General features: G+C 48.1%; 5 non-coding genes across 5 annotated transcripts; all 5 read left to right on the plus strand.

Annotated features, from left to right (window-relative positions):
* The first annotated feature begins 263 nt into the window (after positions 1-263).
* On the plus strand, positions 264-454 carry LOC130339012 (U2 spliceosomal RNA). The gene has a single exon (XR_008879456.1). It is a non-coding gene; the product is annotated as a U2 spliceosomal RNA (small nuclear RNA).
* A 2086-nt stretch (positions 455-2540) lies between these two features.
* On the plus strand, positions 2541-2731 carry LOC130339013 (U2 spliceosomal RNA). Its single transcript, XR_008879457.1, has one exon. It is a non-coding gene; the product is annotated as a U2 spliceosomal RNA (small nuclear RNA).
* Positions 2732-9915: 7184 nt separating this feature from the next.
* On the plus strand, positions 9916-10106 carry LOC130338926 (U2 spliceosomal RNA). Its single transcript, XR_008879384.1, has one exon. It is a non-coding gene; the product is annotated as a U2 spliceosomal RNA (small nuclear RNA).
* Positions 10107-12195: 2089 nt separating this feature from the next.
* On the plus strand, positions 12196-12386 carry LOC130339014 (U2 spliceosomal RNA). The gene has a single exon (XR_008879458.1). It is a non-coding gene; the product is annotated as a U2 spliceosomal RNA (small nuclear RNA).
* Positions 12387-16026: 3640 nt separating this feature from the next.
* On the plus strand, positions 16027-16214 carry LOC130338965 (U2 spliceosomal RNA). Its single transcript, XR_008879419.1, has one exon. It is a non-coding gene; the product is annotated as a U2 spliceosomal RNA (small nuclear RNA).
* Positions 16215-17559: the final 1345 nt, after the last annotated feature.

A 17559-nucleotide genomic window follows, 5' to 3' on the forward strand; every position in this document is an offset into this window, starting at 1 on the left:
TCACATGCAAGTAGGAGGAGTAAGAAGGGTTCCTGGCAAATCCGGGTTATGGATTGCATTTAAAAAGGCCCCGTGGGAGTGCAATGGGCCCCTGTCTTGCTGCTTAGCAATAATGGTATGGGTTTAGGTTCTGCTGTGTGTACTGGTGGTTGACTGCCCCCCAGCCCAGAGTGTGCATGGAAAATTGTCTGGCAGCCTCCCTGACAGCAAGCAGTGATAGTGCCCATGAAGGGGACCTTGTTGGGCCCGCCCCTTTCACGGTTATCGCTTCTCGGCCTTTTGGCTAAGATCAAGTGTAGTATCTGTTCTTATCAGTTTAATATCTGATACGTCCCCTATCTGGGGACCATATATTAAATGGATTTTTGAGAACGGGGGCCGATTTCGAAGCTTGCTTCCGTCGCCCTATGCATTGACCCGATATGGCAGTATCTTCGGGTACAGTGCACCACCCCCTTACAGGGTTAAAAAGAAAGATTCCTACTTTCATTGCTACCTGCTTGCTGGCTAGCCAGCTAGCCAGCCCTGTGGGCCTTGCTGCTGCAGCCAAAAAACAAAAGGTGGTGCTGCTGCTGCTGCTTCTGCTGCTTCTGCTTGTGTCTGGCCGCTGTTGGAGCGTCCAGGCACAGGACTTCTGCTGCTGCTGACTAAATGGCCTCCTTAATTGGATCATTTGAGTAGCCAGCACACCTGTGCAGGTAGGGCATGACATGATAGGCAGCTGCCTTGATAGCGGGTGGGTGCTGAATGTTCCTAATTGACAAAATAAGATTAATGCTTATGAAGAAATATAAAATCTCATCCCTTCCCCAATATCGCGCCACACCCCTACCCCTTAATTCCCTGGTTGAACTTGATGGACATATGTCTTTTTTCGACCGTACTAACTATGTAACTATGTAACATAACATGGGGGGGGGGGGGGGGTCTCCTGGCTGTTCACACAGGTGTGTCATTGCTGTACATTGACCATGCATTGCTTCTGTGGTATTGCAAAGGCAAAGACAAATGCTTCCAGCCATCCATTGCACTAATGGATTGGTCATCAGCTGGCTGTCTATGTCCCGCATCAATATAGACCAAAGTACAGAGGGTTAGGCTATGCTATTGTGCACCTACCTGATGCATCAGAAGGTGCGAGGCCCTTGCTAAATTCTGTGCACAGACTTTGAGATCTATACTTTAGACTGTATCTAAACCTGCTCCAACATGGACTGACATTCTGGCCTACTTTCAGCCGATGCGACTTGTCTGTCGCTGAACAGTCGCTTTTTATGTATTCAGCACCTATGTATAATGTTGTAAAAATGCTCTAGAAGCTAAAGTCGCAGAAATGTCACACATATTTGGCCTGCAACTTTCTGTGCGACAAATTCAGACAGGAAAAATCAGTATAAATCCTTAGAAAATTATCCCCCAGTGTCTCCATCTGCTGGCGGTATTGAATAAGCATTGCTGCACTGATGGGGTATGCATTAGACGAAAAAAAAGAAGAAAAAGAAGAATAATACGCCCAGAAAAGAGGCGAAAAGGAGAAAAACGTAAAAAAACGTGAAAAAAAAGTAAGAGGAAGAGAAGGGAAAAAAAGGTGGAAATGGGTTTAAAAGTGATTTCGGCGGAGTATATATATATATATATATATATATATATATATATATATATATATACGCGCACACACACACATATATATAAACGTATTCTCCGTTGAGATATTGCAGCCGCTGCTGTGTCCAGGCCCAGGAGCCTTAGCACTGTGCTGTGATGTCACTCAATACCACTGACATCACTAGGTGTAAACAACATCTCTCCTTTGCTGTGTATGTGACTATGGAGCTGTTTGGTGATGTCGTCTATTATGGCCTTCATAGAAGCAACAGGAGATTGTTGCATCCATCTAGAACCCTCAGAACTACAGTGCTATGATGTCACTCACTTCCACAGGCCTTGCAGAGTGTAAACAACAACAACCCAGCTTTGTTGTGTATGTAACCATAGGGATTTGTGATGTCACCTAGAACCTTCACAGCAGCGACAGCTTTATGAGGAGCATCAGCACTGCTCTGCCTGAGCAGAACCATCACCGCCATAGGTTGTCAAATAACCCGGATTTAACCCACACAGGTAAGTCCAATGGGGTGCAGGCATGTCCTCTATGCTTACAGCTTCCCGTGGGTGTTGGTTTGATACCGTTTGGGGACAGCCAAGGAGGCATCTGCAGGCAACAAAGGTAGGTGTGTGCTTGTGTGTGTGTTTCCTATGCAGATCCTAAGCCCAGTGTCACATGCAAGTAGGAGGAGTAAGAAGGGTTCCTGGCAAATCCGGGTTATGGATTGCATTTAAAAAGGCCCCGTGGGAGTGCAATGGGCCCCTGTCTTGCTGCTTAGCAATAATGGTATGGGTTTAGGTTCTGCTGTGTGTACTGGTGGTTGACTGCCCCCCAGCCCAGAGTGTGCATGGAAAATTGTCTGGCAGCCTCCCTGACAGCAAGCAGTGATAGTGCCCATGAAGGGGACCTTGTTGGGCCCGCCCCTTTCACGGTTATCGCTTCTCGGCCTTTTGGCTAAGATCAAGTGTAGTATCTGTTCTTATCAGTTTAATATCTGATACGTCCCCTATCTGGGGACCATATATTAAATGGATTTTTGAGAACGGGGGCCGATTTCGAAGCTTGCTTCCGTCGCCCTATGCATTGACCCGATATGGCAGTATCTTCGGGTACAGTGCACCACCCCCTTACAGGGTTAAAAAGAAAGATTCCTACTTTCATTGCTACCTGCTTGCTGGCTAGCCAGCTAGCCAGCCCTGTGGGCCTTGCTGCTGCAGCCAAAAAACAAAAGGTGGTGCTGCTGCTGCTGCTTCTGCTGCTTCTGCTTGTGTCTGGCCGCTGTTGGAGCGTCCAGGCACAGGACTTCTGCTGCTGCTGACTAAATGGCCTCCTTAATTGGATCATTTGAGTAGCCAGCACACCTGTGCAGGTAGGGCATGACATGATAGGCAGCTGCCTTGATAGCGGGTGGGTGCTGAATGTTCCTAATTGACAAAATAAGATTAATGCTTATGAAGAAATATAAAATCTCATCCCTTCCCCAATATCGCGCCACACCCCTACCCCTTAATTCCCTGGTTGAACTTGATGGACATATGTCTTTTTTCGACCGTACTAACTATGTAACTATGTAACATAACATGGGGGGGGGGTCTCCTGGCTGTTCACACAGGTGTGTCATTGCTGTACATTGACCATGCATTGCTTCTGTGGTATTGCAAAGGCAAAGACAAATGCTTCCAGCCATCCTGTTACGCCGAGCGCTCCGGGTCCCCGCTCCTCCCCGGAGCGCTCGCTTCACTCTCCCCGCGGCAGCGCTCCGGTCACGTCCTCTGACCCGGGGCGCTGCGATTCCGCTGCCAGCCGGGATGCGATTCGCGATGCGGGTAGCGCCCGCTCGCCATGCGCACCCCGGCTCCCCTACCTGACTCGCTCTCCGTCTGTTCTGTCCCGGCGCGCGCGGCCCCGCTCCCTAGGGCGCGCGCGCGCCGGGTCTCTGCGATTTAAAGGGCCACTGCGCCGCTGATTGGCGCAGTGGTTCCAATCAGTGTGTTCACCTGTGCACTCCCTTGCCGGATCTTGTTGCCTTAGTGCCAGTGAAAGCGTTCCTTGTGTGTTCCTTGCCTGTGTTTCCAGACCTTCTGCCGTTGCCCCTGACTACGATCCTTGCTGCCTGCCCCGACCTTCTGCTACGTCCGACCTTGCTTTTGCCTACTCCCTTGTACCGCGCCTATCTTCAGCAGCCAGAGAGGTGAGCCGTTGCTAGTGGATACGACCTGGTCACTACCGCCGCAGCAAGACCATCCCGCTTTGCGGCGGGCTCTGGTGAAAACCAGTAGTGGCTTAGAACCGGTCCACTAGCATGGTCCACGCCAATCCCTCTCTGGCACAGAGGATCCACTACCTGCCAGCCGGCATCGTGACAGTAGATCCGGCCATGGATCCCGCTGAAGTTCCTCTGCCAGTTGTCGCTGACCTCACCACGGTGGTCGCCCAGCAGTCACAACAGATAGCGCAACAAGGCCAACAGCTGTCTCAACTGACCGTTATGCTACAACAGTTACTACCACAGCTTCAGCAGTCATCTCCTCCACCAGCTCCTGCACCTCCTCCGCAGCGAGTGGCCGCTCCTGGGATACGCTTATCCTTGCCGGATAAATTTGATGGGGACTCTAAGTTTTGCCGTGGCTTTCTTTCCCAATGTTCCCTGCATCTGGAGATGATGTCGGACCTGTTTCCCACTGAAAGGTCTAAGGTGGCTTTCGTAGTCAGCCTTCTGTCCGGAAAAGCCCTGTCATGGGCCACACCGCTCTGGGACCGCAATGACCCCGTCACTGCCTCTGTACACTCCTTCTTCTCGGAAATCCGAAGTGTCTTTGAGGAACCTGCCCGAGCCTCTTCTGCTGAGACTGCCCTGTTGAACCTGGTCCAGGGTAATTCTTCCGTTGGCGAGTATGCCGTACAATTCCGTACTCTTGCTTCAGAATTGTCCTGGAATAATGAGGCCCTCTGCGCGACCTTCAAAAAAGGCCTATCCAGCAACATTAAAGATGTTCTGGCCGCACGAGAAATTCCTGCTAATCTACATGAACTTATTCACCTAGCCACTCGCATTGACATGCGTTTTTCCGAAAGGCGTCAGGAACTCCGCCAAGATATGGACTCTGTTCGCACGAGGCGTTTCTTCTCCTCGGCTCCTCTCTCCTCTGGTCCCCTGCAATCTGTTCCTGTGCCTCCCGCCGTGGAGGCTATGCAGGTCGACCGGTCTCGCCTGACACCTCAAGAGAGGACACGACGCCGTATGGAGAACCTCTGCCTGTACTGTGCTAGTACCGAACACTTCCTGAGAGATTGTCCTATCCGTCCTCCCCGCCTGGAAAGACGTACGCTGACTCCGCACAAAGATGAGACAGTCCTTGATGTCTACTCTGCTTCTCCACGTCTTACTGTGCCTGTGCGGATGTCTGCCTCTGCCTTCTCCTTCTCTACAGTGGCCTTCTTGGACTCTGGATCTGCAGGAAATTTTATTTTGGCCTCTCTCGTCAACAGGTTCAACATCCCGGTGACCAGTCTCGCCAGACCCCTCTACATCAATTGTGTAAATAATGAAAGATTGGACTGTACCATACGTTTCCGCACGGAGCCCCTTCTTATGAGCATCGGATCTCATCATGAGAGGATTGAACTTTTGGTCCTCCCCAATTGCACCTCGGAAATTCTCCTTGGACTTCCCTGGCTTCAACTTCATTCCCCTACCCTGGATTGGTCCACTGGGGAGATCAAGAGTTGGGGGTCCTCTTGTTCCAAGAACTGTCTAAAACCGGTTCCCAGTAACCCTTGCCGTAACTCTGTGGTTCCTCCAGTAACCGGTCTCCCTAAGGCCTATATGGACTTCGCGGATGTTTTCTGCAAAAAACAAGCTGAGACTCTACCTCCTCACAGGCCTTATGATTGCCCTATCGACCTCCTCCCGGGCACTACTCCACCCCGGGGCAGAATTTATCCTCTCTCTGCCCCAGAGACTCTTGCCATGTCCGAATACGTCCAGGAGAATCTAAAAAAGGGCTTTATCCGTAAATCCTCCTCTCCTGCCGGAGCCGGATTTTTCTTTGTGTCCAAGAAAGATGGCTCCCTACGTCCATGCATTGACTACCGCGGTCTTAATAAAATCACGGTTAAGAACCGCTACCCCTTACCCCTCATCTCTGAACTCTTTGATCGCCTCCAAGGTGCCCACATCTTCACTAAATTGGACTTAAGAGGCGCCTATAACCTCATCCGCATCAGAGAGGGGGACGAGTGGAAAACGGCATTTAACACCAGAGATGGACACTTTGAGTATCTGGTCATGCCCTTTGGACTGTGCAACGCCCCTGCCGTCTTCCAAGACTTTGTCAATGAAATTTTTCGTGATCTGTTATACTCCTGTGTTGTTGTATATCTGGACGATATCCTAATTTTTTCTGCCAATCTAGAAGAACACCGCCAGCATGTCCGTATGGTTCTTCAGAGACTTCGTGACAACCAACTCTATGCCAAAAGTGAGAAATGTCTGTTTGAATGCCAATCTCTTCCTTTTCTAGGATATTTGGTCTCTGGCCAGGGACTACAGATGGATCCAGACAAACTCTCTGCCGTCTTAGATTGGCCACGCCCCTCCGGACTCCGTGCTATCCAACGCTTTTTGGGGTTCGCCAATTATTACAGGCAATTTATTCCACATTTTTCTACCATTGTGGCTCCTATCGTGGCTTTAACCAAAAAAAATGCTGATCCCAAGTCCTGGCCCCCTCAAGCAGAAGACGCCTTTAAACGACTCAAGTCTGCCTTTTCTTCGGCTCCCGTCCTCTCCAGACCTGACCCTTCCAAACCCTTCCTATTGGAGGTTGATGCCTCCTCAGTGGGAGCTGGAGCTGTTCTTCTACAAAAAAATTCTTCCGGGCATGCTGTCACTTGTGGTTTTTTCTCTAGGACCTTCTCTCCAGCGGAGAGGAACTACTCCATCGGGGATCGAGAGCTTCTAGCCATTAAATTAGCACTTGAGGAATGGAGGCATCTGCTGGAGGGATCAAGTTCTCCTGTTATTATCTACACCGACCACAAGAACCTCTCCTACCTCCAGTCTGCCCAACGGCTGAATCCTCGCCAGGCCCGGTGGTCTCTGTTCTTTGCCCGATTTAATTTTGAGATTCACTTTCGTCCTGCCGATAAGAACATTAGGGCCGATGCTCTCTCTCGTTCCTCGGATGCCTCAGAAGTTGAACTCTCTCCGCAACACATCATTCCACCTGACTGCCTGATCTCCACTTCTCCTGCCTCCATCAGGCAGACTCCTCCAGGAAAGACCTTTGTTTCTCCTCGCCAACGCCTCGGAATCCTCAAATGGGGTCACTCCTCCCATCTCGCAGGTCATGCGGGTATCAAGAAATCTGTGCAACTCATCTCCCGCTTCTATTGGTGGCCGACTCTGGAGACGGATGTTGTGGACTTTGTGCGAGCCTGCACTATCTGTGCCCGGGATAAGACTCCTCGCCAGAAGCCCGCTGGTTTTCTTCATCCTCTGCCTGTCCCCGAACAGCCTTGGTCTCTGATTGGTATGGATTTTATTACTGATTTACCCCCTTCTCGTGACCTTTCCATCATATGGAGAGAGACCCAAAATTCTCTCTTACAGGCTTCATCACGCATGAAGAAGTTCGCGGATAAGAAAAGAAGAGCTCCCCCCGTTTTTTCCCCTGGAGACAAGGTATGGCTCTCCGCTAAATATGTCCGCTTCCGTGTCCCTAGCTACAAGTTGGGACCACGCTATCTTGGTCCTTTCAAAATTTTGTGTCAAATTAATCCTGTCTCTTATAAACTTCTTCTTCCTCCCTCTCTTCGTATCCCTAATGCCTTTCACGTCTCTCTTCTCAAACCACTCATCCTCAACCGTTTTTCTCCCAAATCTGTTCCTCCCACTCCTGTTTCCGGCTCCTCGGACATCTTCTCGGTCAAAGAAATTTTAGCTGCCAAAAAGGTCAGAGGGAAAATTTTTTTTTTAGTGGACTGGGAGGGTTGTGGTCCTGAAGAGAGATCCTGGGAACCTGAGGACAACATCCTAGACAAAAGTCTGCTCCTCAGGTTCTCAGGCTCTAAGAAGAGGGGGAGACCCAAGGGGGGGGGTACTGTTACGCCGAGCGCTCCGGGTCCCCGCTCCTCCCCGGAGCGCTCGCTTCACTCTCCCCGCGGCAGCGCTCCGGTCACGTCCTCTGACCCGGGGCGCTGCGATTCCGCTGCCAGCCGGGATGCGATTCGCGATGCGGGTAGCGCCCGCTCGCGATGCGCACCCCGGCTCCCCTACCTGACTAGCTCTCCGTCTGTTCTGTCCCGGCGCGCGCGGCCCCGCTCCCTAGGGTGCGCGCGCGCCGGGTCTCTGCGATTTAAAGGGCCACTGCGCCGCTGATTGGCGCAGTGGTTCCAATCAGTGTGTTCACCTGTGCACTCCCTTGCCGGATCTTGTTGCCTTAGTGCCAGTGAAAGCGTTCCTTGTGTGTTCCTTGCCTGTGTTTCCAGACCTTCTGCCGTTGCCCCTGACTACGATCCTTGCTGCCTGCCCCGACCTTCTGCTACGTCCGACCTTGCTTTTGCCTACTCCCTTGTACCGCGCCTATCTTCAGCAGCCAGAGAGGTGAGCCGTTGCTAGTGGATACGACCTGGTCACTACCGCCGCAGCAAGACCATCTCGCTTTGCGGCGGGCTCTGGTGAAAACCAGTAGTGGCTTAGAACCGGTCCACTAGCACGGTCCACGCCAATCCCTCTCTGGCACAGAGGATCCACTACCTGCCAGCCGGCATCGTGACACATCCATTGCACTAATGGATTGGTCATCAGCTGGCTGTCTATGTCCCGCATCAATATAGACCAAAGTACAGAGGGTTAGGCTATGCTATTGTGCACCTACCTGATGCATCAGAAGGTGCGAGGCCCTTGCTAAATTCTGTGCACAGACTTTGAGATCTATACTTTAGACTGTATCTAAACCTGCTCCAACATGGACTGACATTCTGGCCTACTTTCAGCCGATGCGACTTGTCTGTCGCTGAACAGTCGCTTTTTATGTATTCAGCACCTATGTATAATGTTGTAAAAATGCTCTAGAAGCTAAAGTCGCAGAAATGTCACACATATTTGGCCTGCAACTTTCTGTGCGACAAATTCAGACAGGAAAAATCAGTATAAATCCTTAGAAAATTATCCCCCAGTGTCTCCATCTGCTGGCGGTATTGAATAAGCATTGCTGCACTGATGGGGTATGCATTAGACGAAAAAAAAGAAGAAAAAGAAGAATAATACGCCCAGAAAAGAGGCGAAAAGGAGAAAAACGTAAAAAAACGTGAAAAAAAAGTAAGAGGAAGAGAAGGGAAAAAAAGGTGGAAATGGGTTTAAAAGTGATTTCGGCGGAGAAATATATATATATATATATATATATATATATATATATATATATATATATATACGCGCACACACACACATATATATAAACGTATTCTCCGTTGAGATATTGCAGCCGCTGCTGTGTCCAGGCCCAGGAGCCTTAGCACTGTGCTGTGATGTCACTCAATACCACTGACATCACTAGGTGTAAACAACATCTCTCCTTTGCTGTGTATGTGACTATGGAGCTGTTTGGTGATGTCGTCTATTATGGCCTTCATAGAAGCAACAGGAGATTGTTGCATCCATCTAGAACCCTCAGAACTACAGTGCTATGATGTCACTCACTTCCACAGGCCTTGCAGAGTGTAAACAACAACAACCCAGCTTTGTTGTGTATGTAACCATAGGGATTTGTGATGTCACCTAGAACCTTCACAGCAGCGACAGCTTTATGAGGAGCATCAGCACTGCTCTGCCTGAGCAGAACCATCACCGCCATAGGTTGTCAAATAACCCGGATTTAACCCACACAGGTAAGTCCAATGGGGTGCAGGCATGTCCTCTATGCTTACAGCTTCCCGTGGGTGTTGGTTTGATACCGTTTGGGGACAGCCAAGGAGGCATCTGCAGGCAACAAAGGTAGGTGTGTGCTTGTGTGTGTGTTTCCTATGCAGATCCTAAGCCCAGTGTCACATGCAAGTAGGAGGAGTAAGAAGGGTTCCTGGCAAATCCGGGTTATGGATTGCATTTAAAAAGGCCCCGTGGGAGTGCAATGGGCCCCTGTCTTGCTGCTTAGCAATAATGGTATGGGTTTAGGTTCTGCTGTGTGTACTGGTGGTTGACTGCCCCCCAGCCCAGAGTGTGCATGGAAAATTGTCTGGCAGCCTCCCTGACAGCAAGCAGTGATAGTGCCCATGAAGGGGACCTTGTTGGGCCCGCCCCTTTCACGGTTATCGCTTCTCGGCCTTTTGGCTAAGATCAAGTGTAGTATCTGTTCTTATCAGTTTAATATCTGATACGTCCCCTATCTGGGGACCATATATTAAATGGATTTTTGAGAACGGGGGCCGATTTCGAAGCTTGCTTCCATCGCCCTATGCATTGACCCGATATGGCAGTATCTTCGGGTACAGTGCACCACCCCCTTACAGGGTTAAAAAGAAAGATTCCTACTTTCATTGCTACCTGCTTGCTGGCTAGCCAGCTAGCCAGCCCTGTGGGCCTTGCTGCTGCAGCCAAAAAACAAAAGGTGGTGCTGCTGCTGCTGCTTCTGCTGCTTCTGCTTGTGTCTGGCCGCTGTTGGAGCGTCCAGGCACAGGACTTCTGCTGCTGCTGACTAAATGGCCTCCTTAATTGGATCATTTGAGTAGCCAGCACACCTGTGCAGGTAGGGCATGACATGATAGGCAGCTGCCTTGATAGCGGGTGGGTGCTGAATGTTCCTAATTGACAAAATAAGATTAATGCTTATGAAGAAATATAAAATCTCATCCCTTCCCCAATATCGCGCCACACCCCTACCCCTTAATTCCCTGGTTGAACTTGATGGACATATGTCTTTTTTCGACCGTACTAACTATGTAACTATGTAACATAACATGGGGGGGGGGGAGGGGGGGGGGTCTCCTGGCTGTTCACACAGGTGTGTCATTGCTGTACATTGACCATGCATTGCTTCTGTGGTATTGCAAAGGCAAAGACAAATGCTTCCAGCCATCCATTGCACTAATGGATTGGTCATCAGCTGGCTGTCTATGTCCCGCATCAATATAGACCAAAGTACAGAGGGTTAGGCTATGCTATTGTGCACCTACCTGATGCATCAGAAGGTGCGAGGCCCTTGCTAAATTCTGTGCACAGACTTTGAGATCTATACTTTAGACTGTATCTAAACCTGCTCCAACATGGACTGACATTCTGGCCTACTTTCAGCCGATGCGACTTGTCTGTCGCTGAACAGTCGCTTTTTATGTATTCAGCACCTATGTATAATGTTGTAAAAATGCTCTAGAAGCTAATGTCGCAGAAATGTCACACATATTTGGCCTGCAACTTTCTGTGCGACAAATTCAGACAGGAAAAATCAGTATAAATCCTTAGAAAATTATCCCCCAGTGTCTCCATCTGCTGGCGGTATTGAATAAGCATTGCTGCACTGATGGGGTATGCATTAGACGAAAAAAAAGAAGAAAAAGAAGAATAATACGCCCAGAAAAGAGGCGAAAAGGAGAAAAACGTAAAAAAACGTGAAAAAAAAGTAAGAGGAAGAGAAGGGAAAAAAAGGTGGAAATGGGTTTAAAAGTGATTTCGGCGGAGAAATATATATATATATATATATATATATATATATATATATATACGCGCACACACACACATATATATAAACGTATTCTCCGTTGAGATATTGCAGCCGCTGCTGTGTCCAGGCCCAGGAGCCTTAGCACTGTGCTGTGATGTCACTCAATACCACTGACATCACTAGGTGTAAACAACATCTCTCCTTTGCTGTGTATGTGACTATGGAGCTGTTTGGTGATGTCGTCTATTATGGCCTTCATAGAAGCAACAGGAGATTGTTGCATCCATCTAGAACCCTCAGAACTACAGTGCTATGATGTCACTCACTTCCACAGGCCTTGCAGAGTGTAAACAACAACAACCCAGCTTTGTTGTGTATGTAACCATAGGGATTTGTGATGTCACCTAGAACCTTCACAGCAGCGACAGCTTTATGAGGAGCATCAGCACTGCTCTGCCTGAGCAGAACCATCACCGCCATAGGTTGTCAAATAACCCGGATTTAACCCACACAGGTAAGTCCAATGGGGTGCAGGCATGTCCTCTATGCTTACAGCTTCCCGTGGGTGTTGGTTTGATACCGTTTGGGGACAGCCAAGGAGGCATCTGCAGGCAACAAAGGTAGGTGTGTGCTTGTGTGTGTGTTTCCTATGCAGATCCTAAGCCCAGTGTCACATGCAAGTAGGAGGAGTAAGAAGGGTTCCTGGCAAATCCGGGTTATGGATTGCATTTAAAAAGGCCCCGTGGGAGTGCAATGGGCCCCTGTCTTGCTGCTTAGCAATAATGGTATGGGTTTAGGTTCTGCTGTGTGTACTGGTGGTTGACTGCCCCCCAGCCCAGAGTGTGCATGGAAAATTGTCTGGCAGCCTCCCTGACAGCAAGCAGTGATAGTGCCCATGAAGGGGACCTTGTTGGGCCCGCCCCTTTCACGGTTATCGCTTCTCGGCCTTTTGGCTAAGATCAAGTGTAGTATCTGTTCTTATCAGTTTAATATCTGATACGTCCCCTATCTGGGGACCATATATTAAATGGATTTTTGAGAACGGGGGCCGATTTCGAAGCTTGCTTCCGTCGCCCTATGCATTGACCCGATATGGCAGTATCTTCGGGTACAGTGCACCACCCCCTTACAGGGTTAAAAAGAAAGATTCCTACTTTCATTGCTACCTGCTTGCTGGCTAGCCAGCTAGCCAGCCCTGTGGGCCTTGCTGCTGCAGCCAAAAAACAAAAGGTGGTGCTGCTGCTGCTGCTTCTGCTGCTTCTGCTTGTGTCTGGCCGCTGTTGGAGCGTCCAGGCACAGGACTTCTGCTGCTGCTGACTAAATGGCCTCCTTAATTGGATCATTTGAGTAGCCAGCACACCTGTGCAGGTAGGGCATGACATGATAGGCAGCTGCCTTGATAGCGGGTGGGTGCTGAATGTTCCTAATTGACAAAATAAGATTAATGCTTATGAAGAAATATAAAATCTCATCCCTTCCCCAATATCGCGCCACACCCCTACCCCTTAATTCCCTGGTTGAACTTGATGGACATATGTCTTTTTTCGACCGTACTAACTATGTAACTATGTAACATAACATGGGGGGGGGGGGGGGTCTCCTGGCTGTTCACACAGGTGTGTCATTGCTGTACATTGACCATGCATTGCTTCTGTGGTATTGCAAAGGCAAAGACAAATGCTTCCAGCCATCCATTGCACTAATGGATTGGTCATCAGCTGGCTGTCTATGTCCCGCATCAATATAGACCAAAGTACAGAGGGTTAGGCTATGCTATTGTGCACCTACCTGATGCATCAGAAGGTGCGAGGCCCTTGCTAAATTCTGTGCACAGACTTTGAGATCTATACTTTAGACTGTATCTAAACCTGCTCCAACATGGACTGACATTCTGGCCTACTTTCAGCCGATGCGACTTGTCTGTCGCTGAACAGTCGCTTTTTATGTATTCAGCACCTATGTATAATGTTGTAAAAATGCTCTAGAAGCTAAAGTCGCAGAAATGTCACACATATTTGGCCTGCAACTTTCTGTGCGACAAATTCAGACAGGAAAAATCAGTATAAATCCTTAGAAAATTATCCCCCAGTGTCTCCATCTGCTGGCGGTATTGAATAAGCATTGCTGCACTGATGGGGTATGCATTAGACGAAAAAAAAGAAGAAAAAGAAGAATAATACGCCCAGAAAAGAGGCGAAAAGGAGAAAAACGTAAAAAAACGTGAAAAAAAAGTAAGAGGAAGAGAAGGGAAAAAAAGGTGGAAATGGGTTTAAAAGTGATTTCGGCGGAGAAATATATATATATATATATATATATATATATATATATATATATATATACGCGCACACACACACATATATATAAACGTATTCTCCGTTGAGATATTGCAGCCGCTGCTGTGTCCAGGCCCAGGAGCCTTAGCACTGTGCTGTGATGTCACTCAATACCACTGACATCACTAGGTGTAAACAACATCTCTCCTTTGCTGTGTATGTGACTATGGAGCTGTTTGGTGATGTCGTCTATTATGGCCTTCATAGAAGCAACAGGAGATTGTTGCATCCATCTAGAACCCTCAGAACTACAGTGCTATGATGTCACTCACTTCCACAGGCCTTGCAGAGTGTAAACAACAACAACCCAGCTTTGTTGTGTATGTAACCATAGGGATTTGTGATGTCACCTAGAACCTTCACAGCAGCGACAGCTTTATGAGGAGCATCAGCACTGCTCTGCCTGAGCAGAACCATCACCGCCATAGGTTGTCAAATAACCCGGATTTAACCCACACAGGTAAGTCCAATGGGGTGCAGGCATGTCCTCTATGCTTACAGCTTCCCGTGGGTGTTGGTTTGATACCGTTTGGGGACAGCCAAGGAGGCATCTGAAGGCAACAAAGGTAGGTGTGTGCTTGTGTGTGTGTTTCCTATGCAGATCCTAAGCCCAGTGTCACATGCAAGTAGGAGGAGTAAGAAGGGTTCCTGGCAAATCCGGGTTATGGATTGCATTTAAAAAGGCCCCGTGGGAGTGCAATGGGCCCCTGTCTTGCTGCTTAGCAATAATGGTATGGGTTTAGGTTCTGCTGTGTGTACTGGTGGTTGACTGCCCCCCAGCCCAGAGTGTGCATGGAAAATTGTCTGGCAGCCTCCCTGACAGCAAGCAGTGATAGTGCCCATGAAGGGGACCTTGTTGGGCCCGCCCCTTTCACGGTTATCGCTTCTCGGCCTTTTGGCTAAGATCAAGTGTAGTTCTGCTCGCTTGGTCTGGCCAGAGGGTGTCTGGGGTACCCGGCTCCTTTGCCTGGGGGGATCGTCCTTCTTAACGGAGGGACTTCACCCCCCTGCTGCTATCAGGGAGCCGGCTTAGTCCCCAGACAACGGGAGGCGATCCCCACCTACCTACTTCGGTGGGGGAGGTGTCTGGACATCATGGACATGGAGGAAGATTGCGGTTTTTCTTCGGAAGGCGTGCCGCCTTTTGCGAGACTTCGGAATGGAGTTCGTATTTCCCTGCTCGATGTCCGGAAGAAGGAAAGAGGCCTTGTCTTTGTCGTGGAAGAAGTGCTGTTTAAGTTGCTGGAAGTCAAGAGGGAGCAAATCCTATCCATGCTTGAGTTTCCCAGAAGTGGATACTACGACGTGGTGCTGGCTTCTGAAAAGGACTATGAGTCATTTTGGAACATATTGCAGCAAAAGAAGGTATGTCCGGTTTTGGAAGGGGTGGAGATAGTTCCACATTTCCCACGTAGAGAACGATTGGTGACTATAAGGATGTATAGCCCATATACTTCGGAGGAGGATATCGTTACCTTTTTGTCTCGATTCTGTGACAGTGTTCTGCCTAAAGGCAAGGTATTTAATCAATATGGACTATGGACCACCAAGTGGAGGTTCCATGTGAAATTTAAAATGGCAGATGGCAAGTTAGTGATCCCCCCAGGACGGTTTAAAATTGGTTCTGTGAACGGGGATCTGTATTTTTCTGGCATGCAAGATTTTTGCCGCAAATGTAAACAGTACGGTCACAGAAAGGAGGATTGCACGTTTTTGTGGTGTTTCAAGTGTCAAGAGGAGGGTCACGACGTGGAAAATTGTCAAAAGAAAAGGAAATGCCATCTGTGTGGTGAGGAGGGCCATCTGCTTGGCTCGTGTCCTAAGAAAAAGTCTGAGAAAAATTCAGAGAAAAAGGAAGCTGTAAAAAGAAGCAGAGAGGAACCAGCTGAAGTGAAAGAACCAGAAGTGGAGCAGGTTCCAACTAGAAGACCTACAGAGCAGAAGAAGAAGAGAGAGGAGGAAGTGTATGTGCCAGTGCAGTATTTTGGTGTGCTTGGTGGTTTGTTGGAAAATTTGTCGGAAGCAGAAAGAAAAACGTTTGACAAAGATATGATGGATCTAAAGATAGGCTTAAAGAACCGGGAGGAAGAAGCTCGGGATAAAGTCTATTTTTCTTTCAAGGCAGACATGAACCGTTTTGTTGAAACGTATAAAATTCCAGGCTGGTTAGCGTCTCAAGTTAAGAAAGATATAGCAAATGGCAATATCAGTCGAGGACTGATAGACTTTCTAATGGTGTTTGCATGGAGGAAGGGGATGACCTTCTAATTTGGTTTTGCTTAATTAGAAAGTAATGTTTGGTTTTGCTATTTTATGTTGTTTCTTATTTTGTTTTTAAATGTTCTATTTTGTTTCATTAGTGTTTAAGAAAAGAAATAAAAACATGTTACCTGATGATGAACACAAAATTGAGTTCCAAATAAGATCTTGGAACTCTGAGTGAGTTCTGAGGGCTAACTTAAAAAATCTGTTCTTATCAGTTTAATATCTGATACGTCCCCTATCTGGGGACCATATATTAAATGGATTTTTGAGAACGGGGGCCGATTTCGAAGCTTGCTTCCGTCGCCCTATGCATTGACCCGATATGGCAGTATCTTCGGGTACAGTGCACCACCCCCTTACAGGGTTAAAAAGAAAGATTCCTACTTTCATTGCTACCTGCTTGCTGGCTAGCCAGCTAGCCAGCCCTGTGGGCCTTGCTGCTGCAGCCAAAAAACAAAAGGTGGTGCTGCTGCTGCTGCTTCTGCTGCTTCTGCTTGTGTCTGGCCGCTGTTGGAGCGTCCAGGCACAGGACTTCTGCTGCTGCTGACTAAATGGCCTCCTTAATTGGATCATTTGAGTAGCCAGCACACCTGTGCAGGTAGGGCATGACATGATAGGCAGCTGCCTTGATAGCGGGTGGGTGCTGAATGTTCCTAATTGACAAAATAAGATTAATGCTTATGAAGAAATATAAAATCTCATCCCTTCCCCAATATCGCGCCACACCCCTACCCCTTAATTCCCTGGTTGAACTTGATGGACATATGTCTTTTTTCGACCGTACTAACTATGTAACTATGTAACATAACATGGGGGGGGGGGGGGGTCTCCTGGCTGTTCACACAGGTGTGTCATTGCTGTACATTGACCATGCATTGCTTCTGTGGTATTGCAAAGGCAAAGACAAATGCTTCCAGCCATCCATTGCACTAATGGATTGGTCATCAGCTGGCTGTCTATGTCCCGCATCAATATAGACCAAAGTACAGAGGGTTAGGCTATGCTATTGTGCACCTACCTGATGCATCAGAAGGTGCGAGGCCCTTGCTAAATTCTGTGCACAGACTTTGAGATCTATACTTTAGACTGTATCTAAACCTGCTCCAACATGGACTGACATTCTGGCCTACTTTCAGCCGATGCGACTTGTCTGTCGCTGAACAGTCGCTTTTTATGTATTCAGCACCTATGTATAATGTTGTAAAAATGCTCTAGAAGCTAAAGTCGCAGAAATGTCACACATATTTGGCCTGCAACTTTCTGTGCGACAAATTCAGACAGGAAAAATCAGTATAAATCCTTAGAAAATTATCCCCCAGTGTCTCCATCTGCTGGCGGTATTGAATAAGCATTGCTGCACTGATGGGGTATGCATTAGACGAAAAAAAAGAAGAAAAAGAAGAATAATACGCCCAGAAAAGAGGCGAAAAGGAGAAAAACGTAAAAAAACGTGAAAAAAAAGTAAGAGGAAGAGAAGGGAAAAAAAGGTGGAAATGGGTTTAAAAGTGATTTCGGCGGAGAAATATATATATATATATATATATATATATATATATATATATACGCGCACACACACACATATATATAAACGTATTCTCCGTTGAGATATTGCAGCCGCTGCTGTGTCCAGGCCCAGGAGCCTTAGCACTGTGCTGTGATGTCACTCAATACCACTGACATCACTAGGTGTAAACAACAT

The sequence above is a fragment of the Hyla sarda genome, unplaced genomic scaffold (genome assembly GCF_029499605.1).
Source record: "Hyla sarda isolate aHylSar1 unplaced genomic scaffold, aHylSar1.hap1 scaffold_534, whole genome shotgun sequence".
Lineage (NCBI taxonomy): Eukaryota > Metazoa > Chordata > Amphibia > Anura > Hylidae > Hyla > Hyla sarda.